Below are 7,911 nucleotides of genomic sequence, written 5' to 3'. Positions count from 1 at the left end.
TTACGAAAAAAAATAGACAACGAGTGGGAACCTCCCAATTATTCAAATAAGAACAAGTAGTTTATTGACCAAAACATAAGAACTTAACCATCTAAACCTAAGCTAAGCAAAAGTAACTACGCAGCCTATGGTCCTCGCTCGTCATGTCTCCTCCACTTCATCACCATGGTCGCCAACGAATCCTCCGCCTGAAACAATAATTGTAGGGGGGGTGAGTATATAAAATATACTCTGTAAGTAGCCCTCACCAACAACACACAAACATCATGCTCAAACAAAAATCATGAAACATTCATAGTCATGCTCATCATCACATTATGCAATCAAACATAGACACACTCTATAAGGTCCGGCGATAACCACAATCATGGACAAATTAGTTACCAACCTCGAGTCTCCCTAACATCTCAAGCACCTCTACGCTTATCACATCTATCCTAGCCTTCCACAGCTAACTCTTTCGAGTAGAGTCGGCCCCTGACCATTTTTACCCAGAGCCCCAACACTACTGCATCGGCCCTCGACCATTTTTACCCAAGGCCCCGATGACTTCACCATCTATCGGCCTTTGACCATTTTTACCCAAGGCCCCAATAGTTTTCCTTCCAAAAGACTCCTCGCATCGACCCTCGACCATTTTTACCCGAGGCCTCGATACTCAATTAGTGACGTATCAGCCCCCGACCATTTATACTCGAGGCCCTGACACTCACCCATTCCCTTTCCCGAAGAATCCAACGTTCCTCATCATAACCAACTCCACATCAACCCCTAGCCTGCGAACAGGGTCCGAAAATATGCTTCTATTACACCCACATCTCATAAGAAAATAATATGACTCAGACCAGCACACTCGCAACATTAAGAATCATTTATATAAACTATACAAGCACGCCCATATCATAAGAAAACATAATCACAATAATTCTATTTTAACGTGCATCCTTTGTAAACATACATCATCCCACAACAATTTTTAGCAGTTTAGCAAGGCAAAATTCCACCATTATCACCGACGAATATTCAACACTACACCAAGTATACAGATTAACACAAACGAGAGTTACCTAGCACCATAGCGTATCAAAATCAATATTAAACATCACAAAACAGCACATTAGAGACCAACTAGCACACATTAACACACACACACGCCCCTTGTCTACTTACTCGCAACCGAGCCCCTAAGTTTTTGCGTTGATCTCACACCTAGGCACTAAAACAGAAAAAAACAGCAAGTTACATATACGATTCAGCCTTCGAAATCAATTCTAAGAGGGTTCAAATGACTCATTACCACAAAATCGACTTTGTAAAGGTGTGGGTAACTTAGATCTAGCTCGCCAAGGTGTGGGTAGCCTAAATCAGGCTTCGAACGGATGTGGGTAAGCCCGAATGCGACTGAAACGCTGCTGTCCACGAGTTGCAGCAGAGGAAAAATACTCCAACTCCTCTTTCGACGCTGTTGAACGCTAAAACAACGTCTGGGTCATCCAAACCACGCTTCCACGGGTTGTGGGTTATCACCGAAACTCCGAGACGCCGCCAAAAACACCCAAACACAGCTGCACTCCAGTCCGCCGCTGCACCTGCTACGAACTTTGCAGCCGCTGGAACATCGTGGGTCGCCGGCCGCCGCTGCTATGGGATCGTCGGGGATAGACGAACGCCGCCGAGGAAGAAAGGTCGCGCCGCCATTCGTGGGCCTCCGCCGGAATCGTGCGCGCCACCGCACGACGAAGTCACGTCATTTGCTGCCGAAGTCGGCCCGTCGTCAATCCGAGGAGCCGCCGCTGTGCTGGTCGCCGGTGTGAAGATTAACGAAAAATGGGGGGGGCTTGAGCGGCTGGAGCAACACGAGAAAGAGGAAGAGGGAGAAAGTGAACTTAGGGTTTTTTTTTTTTTTGCCTTTGTTTTAAAACCAAACCAACCCACTAAAAGCCCAACATAAACAAGCCCAAAAGAAGAAAACCCGTCCCAACCTAAGATAAAACCCATCATGCGAAACACGATATACATAAATTTAATTAAAGTTTAAATTTAAAATTGAATGAAAATCTCCTAATTCGAGACTAACTAACCTGAGGGACTCGGGGCGTTACACAGAATATTTATAGCGTCTTTCTTCTATAAGCCCGCTTATTCACGGTGGTTGGGCCCACTTCGAGAATGGCTTGGGGTACCGACCAGACTTTTTGGACTTAGACTAACCAAGGATGTTACTACGTGCATGCTTTCAACATTTTAAATTTAACAAAATGGTAACGAACAAGAACGTCGTAGCAAAAATTTTATAACTTACTAAATAGTTAGAAACCTTTGTTTGGGATCCAAAAAAAAAATAATAATAATACCAATAGTAATTAAATTGTGAATAAAAGGAAAACATTATCGCTAAATTTTAAAATAAAACACTTGAACATAATTCAGTATGGAATGCGGAAATAGAATTCGATCCCCATGGCACACTTAGCAAACGGTCTGTCACTTGCCTCATATGTTCTTGCCATTGCCTAAAAAAATTAGAATAAGAGTGAGTATTAAAAATACCCAGTAAGTAACCACGCTATAAGGGTCAGACATGCATACACAAACGACATGAATATGTGGGACCTAAATCTTTATTCAGTAAAATTCTTTTCCTTTTCTTTTTGGCAAAAGTGAGCAATTCAACCCTAGACAATACCAACTTCATCATGGTACATAGGTGGGTTTCTTGGGAGACTCTTGATGGTAGTTGATACCCAATCAGTAGAGCCAAGTCTCACTCACCTAGGGCCTCAATTTCAGTCTAGTTTGTGCATTACAGTAGGGTAGTTGCCACAAATCCTTTATATAAAAACATTTTTCACATTCATATCATGCATGAGGTTCCATAATTAAACATTCTGTAATGCAGCACAACAATTTTCACATAGCATTCAGTTCATAAAAAAAAAAAAAATCATCCATCATATAGCCATTCAAAACGTCATATAAAAATTTCCAATCTAGCCCTAAGGCCATTCTAAAAGCAGAGTCACTTACCTTAACAGCAAACCAAAATAATTACCGGTTCAATCTACCAAAGTTCTTGACACAACCTAAAAGTTAATGCCCAAAGAGAAATCAAATAGAATAAATAATTTTTTTCTTGAACCTTGAAACTTGTCTTATGGAATACATGATTCTAAGAAAATATAAAATCATAAATTTACCTTTTTGCTTACTGCTTAAAATTGAGCAACAATTGGCATCCGATTACTTGCGAGATAGAGAAGAAACTAAAAAAAAATAATGTTGGCTGAGAGAGTGAGGGACTTGTTATAGCAAGAGAGACGAGGAATAATGCTGATCACAACCTAGAGTTTTTTTTTTTTAAAAAAAAAAGAAAAACAAAGGCTGAAATTTTCCCGTTGTGATTCAATTTTGACTAGGTCAAAATCGAGATCCTTTATTTTTTTTTATATATCTTTTATTATTAATTTTTTTTCCCAACCGTGTACTTCTCTCTTTTTTTCTCCTTTTTCTTTTCTAATTCCATTTTGTTTCGGTCAATCTTTTCTCTTTTTATTTTATTAACCAAATACTAATAATAATTGTCTAACCATACAAATTAAACTTCCAAGATATTTTATGAGAATATGGGGGCATTACAATCTCCCTACCTTAAGAACTTTTGTCCTCGAAAGTCGTTAGTCTTGAAAAAGCTATGGATACTTAGTCCTTATTTCATCATCTCTTTCCCAAGTTGCTTCCTCAAGTTATGATTCCGCCAAAGAACTTTAATGAGAGATATTTCCCGATTACGAAGAGTCTTCAATTCTCTCGCAAGAATTCGGCTTGGCTTCTCTTCATACCTAAGACTCTCACTTAGACACAATGGCTTGTAGTCGATGATGTGAGATGGATCTGCCATGTATTTCTGCAACATGGACACATAAAGGACATTATGGACTCTAGAGAGAGAAGGCGGTAAAGCGAGCCGATAAGCTACAGTGCCAATCCGCTCCAAGACTTCAAATGGTCCAATAAAGCGTGGACTAAGTTTCCTTTCCTTCCAAACCTCAAAACTCCTTTCATAAGAGCTACCTTAAGGAATATGTGATCACTTACTGAAAACTCTATGTCTCTTCATCTTGTATCAGCATAACTTTTTTGTCTACTCTACGCTGTTTGCATTCTTGCTCTAATCTTTTGAATGACTTCGTTTGTAACTTGGACCAACTTTGGTCCTAACAACTTACGCTCACCTACTAAGGGTATTCATGGGTTGGGTTGGGTTGGGTTAGGGGGTTTTTTGGGACCAACCTGAATTTTCGAGTTGACCATATGTACAACCCAACCCAACCCAAATTGATGGCTAACCCAACCCAACCTAACCCAAAAAATTCGGGTTGGGTCGAGTTGGGTTGTCGAGTTGTAGCTATTAATGGGTTTTTCTTGTATGCTTTTTTTTTTCTTGAGACCACGAAAAAGGAGAGAGGAACAGAGAAGAAAAAGTTGTCCATGGGATTGGCTTGGATGTCCATTCTTCCTCCCTAGAAGAAAAGGTTGTCAAGATGATGAGAACAATCAGATCTGACTAAGAGGAGACACATAAAAGAAGTAGACGCGAGAGAGAGGGCAAAAAAAGAAGAAAAAAAAGGCAAAGAGAACCCAAGCAGAGGCGTCGGTCTGAAACTTACCCACTTTAAAAACGGGTGGCGGCGGGGTAGCGAGGTGGCGGGATGATGACGAATGCAGCGGGAGGTGGGGTGAGAGGAGATGGTACGGTGGTGGCGGCGGGAGGAGGGAGCTTCAAGTTCAAGCTTGGATGATGGATAAAAATGGAGGAGAGGGTTTGGTTGGGTAAATGAAGGAGAGGAAGAGATTAGAAACTAGAGAGTAAGACATGAAACCCTAAATGGAAATAGATGGTTGAGATTAAATGAAAATGGATGGTTGAGATTGAACCTAAAAAATAAGGTTTTGATTAATAATTATTATATATGTAATATTATATATATATATATATATTATATATATATATATATATATATATATATATGTATTAAAAAAACAGGATGTCGGGTTGGGTCGGGTCAACCTGAAATTTTCAAAGGTCAATCCGAGACCCGACCCAACCCGGTTAGGTTGGGATTTTTCCAACCCAACCCAACCCAATGTTTAATCAAACCCAACCCGGGTTGGGTTGGGTTCGTCGGGTTGTCGGGTTTTTTGAACACCCCTATCACCTACCTCATCTCAATATACAAGAGACCTGCATTTCTTTCCATAAAGAGCTTCAAATGGTGTCATGCCTATAGTTGCTTGATAACTGTTGTTATAAGAAAACTCCATCATATGCAAATGAGTGTCCCAACTCTCGGCAAAATCCAACACACAAGCTCGCAACATATCTTCTAAGGTCGGGCTCAGCCTCTCATTTTGACCATCCGTTTGTGGATGAAAGGCTGTGTTGAGTTCCAACCGTGTACCTAAAGCTTTCTGTAAACTTTGCCAAAAACTGGATGTGAAATGAGGATCTCTATCTGAGATAATTGAAACTGGCACCCCATGAAGTCTCACTATTTATTCTAGATACAATTTTGCCTACCTCTCTACAGAGTAAGTAAACTTTCCAGGAAGGAAATGTGCTGACTTGGTGAGTCTGTCAACAATGACTCATATTACGGTATGGCTTTTAACTATCTTGGGCAACCCTGTAGTGAAATCCTACCATTTCCACTCAGGCACACTTAACGGTTGCAACAGATCTGCTAGTTTCTGCCTTGGTGCTTTCACCTGCTGACAAACCAGACATTTACTTACAAAGTCTGCTATATCTTTCTTCATGTTAAGCCACCAATAGTACTGCTTTAAGTCTTGATACATCTTTGTGCTGCCAGGATGTATCGAGAATGGGGAACTGTGGGTTTCAGTCAGTAACTCATTCTTGAGGTCGACATCTTTAGGCACATACAATCGCCCTTGATATAGACATGCAAAGTCGGAGGATATTGAAAACTCATTCATTTGTCCTGACCCTACTTGACGAAAATTATTAACAAGGTTTGGATCTCCCTAGTGAGCGTCAATAATTTTTTGTCTCAAAGTTGCCTTAACTCACAACTGCGCCAATTGTGCAGTAACCTTACCCACCACAACCGCTATCTTTGCATGTTCCAAATCACGGAGAATATGGGTCTAGGTGGTGATCAAGGCTGATGTGTGGGTTGTCTTCCTACTTAAGGCATTTGCAACTACATTTGCCTTACCTGGATGGTACAAAATCTTACAGTCATAATCCTTCACTAACTCAAGCCACCTTCGTTGTCTCATATTTAGCTCCTTCTGAGTAAAAAGTATTTTAAGCTCTTATGGTCAGTAAAGATTTGGGTTTTCTCTCCATACAGGTAGTGTCTCCAAATTTTCAAAGCAAAGACAACAGTTGCTAACTCTAAATCGTGGGTAGGATAGTTTCGTTCATGGATCTTCAACTGACGAGAGGCATAAGCCATAACTTTACCATGCTGCATCAAAACACAACCTAGCCCTTTTTTAGAAGCATCGCTGTAAATAACAAAATCTCCTGTTCTGTCTGGAACAGTAAGCACTGGAGCTGAAACCAATTTTTGTTTGAGTTCTTGGAAACTCGACTCGCAAGCTTCACTCCAATCAAACGAGTTACCCTTTCAAGTTAATTGAGTTAGGGGCGTGGCTATGCTGGAGAAATTCTGCACAAATCGACGATAATAACCTGCCAATCCCAAAAAACTACGTACTTCACTAACAGTAGATGGACGTCGTCAATTGGTCACTGCTTCCACCTTTGCTGGATCTACTGAGACTCCATCTTTTGACACCACGTGTCCTAAAAAGGATACCTGCTGAAGCCAAAACTCAAATTTAGAGAATTTGGCATATAACTTATTCACTCTTAGAGTGGTCAACACTCTCCTAAGGTGTTCCTCATGCTCCGTGTCCATTTTAGAATAAACTAAAATATCGTCAATGAAAACAATCACGAAGGTATCGAAGAACTCCTTAAAAACTATGTTCATTAAATCCATGAAAACTGCTGGTGCATTTGTCAGTCCAAAAGACATTACAATGAACTCATAATGCCCATACCTAGACCTAAAAGCTGTTTTGGGAATATCTTCCTCCTTTATTCTCAAGTGATGATATCCTGATCGCAAGTCGATGTTGGAAAATACAGCTGCTCCCTGAAGTTGATCGAAGAGATCATTAATTTGAGGTAGAGGGTACTTATTCTTTATCGTCACCCTATTCAATTCTCTATAGTCGATGCATAGTCGCATTGACCCATCTTTCTTCTTCACAAACAAAATTGGTGCACCCCATGGCGAAACACTGGGACGTATGAAGCCTTTTGTCCAGTAACTCCTGTATTTGTGACTTGAGCTCTTTCAACTCTGCTGGTGCCATTCTATATGGAGCCTTAGAAATGAGAGTTGTCCCCGGCTCGAGTTTGATGCAGAATTCCACCTCTCGAATTGGTGGTAATCCTGGAAGATCCTCGAGGAACACTCAGGGAACACATCTTCGAACTCCCTAACCACGGGTACTGAAGCCACTATAACCGTAATACATCTAGTGTCAACTACACTAGCCAACAAGCCCCATGCTCCTTGATTGATAAATTTCTTCGCTTTCAATGCCGAGACCATTTTAGGAATGACCTTCGCCTGGGATCCTTTAAATTTGAAGCTTCTCCTCGATGGTGTTTAAAAATGACTTCTTTCTCATAATAGTCAATGTTGGCATGATTTGCAGCCAACCACTCCATACCAAGGACAACATCAAGATCACTCATATCCAAGACTATTAGTGTCACATCCAACAATTGATCTGACACCAACACCTGACCGCCTTTTACTGTCTCACTAGCTAACATAATGATCTCTGCCAGGGTGGAAATTGATA

The 7,911-nt window shown here is 40.7% G+C and overlaps 1 long non-coding RNA gene across 1 annotated transcript; it reads right to left on the bottom strand.

Moving 5' to 3' along the window:
* On the bottom strand, positions 1-3,086 carry LOC148210896 (uncharacterized). Its single transcript, XR_015791782.1, has 3 exons — positions 1,298-3,086; positions 1,171-1,216; positions 1-188 (listed from the first exon to the last, which is right to left on the bottom strand). It is a non-coding gene; the product is annotated as an uncharacterized LOC148210896 (long non-coding RNA).
* Positions 3,087-7,911: the final 4,825 nt, after the last annotated feature.

This window comes from Momordica charantia (assembly GCF_013281855.1).
Source record: "Momordica charantia cultivar OHB3-1 chromosome 6 unlocalized genomic scaffold, Mcharantia_2.0 BLBB01000006.1, whole genome shotgun sequence".
Taxonomy (NCBI): Eukaryota; Viridiplantae; Streptophyta; class Magnoliopsida; order Cucurbitales; family Cucurbitaceae; genus Momordica; species Momordica charantia.
Note: the sequence above shows the minus strand (reverse complement) of the source record. Positions and strands in the feature narration are given on the sequence as shown.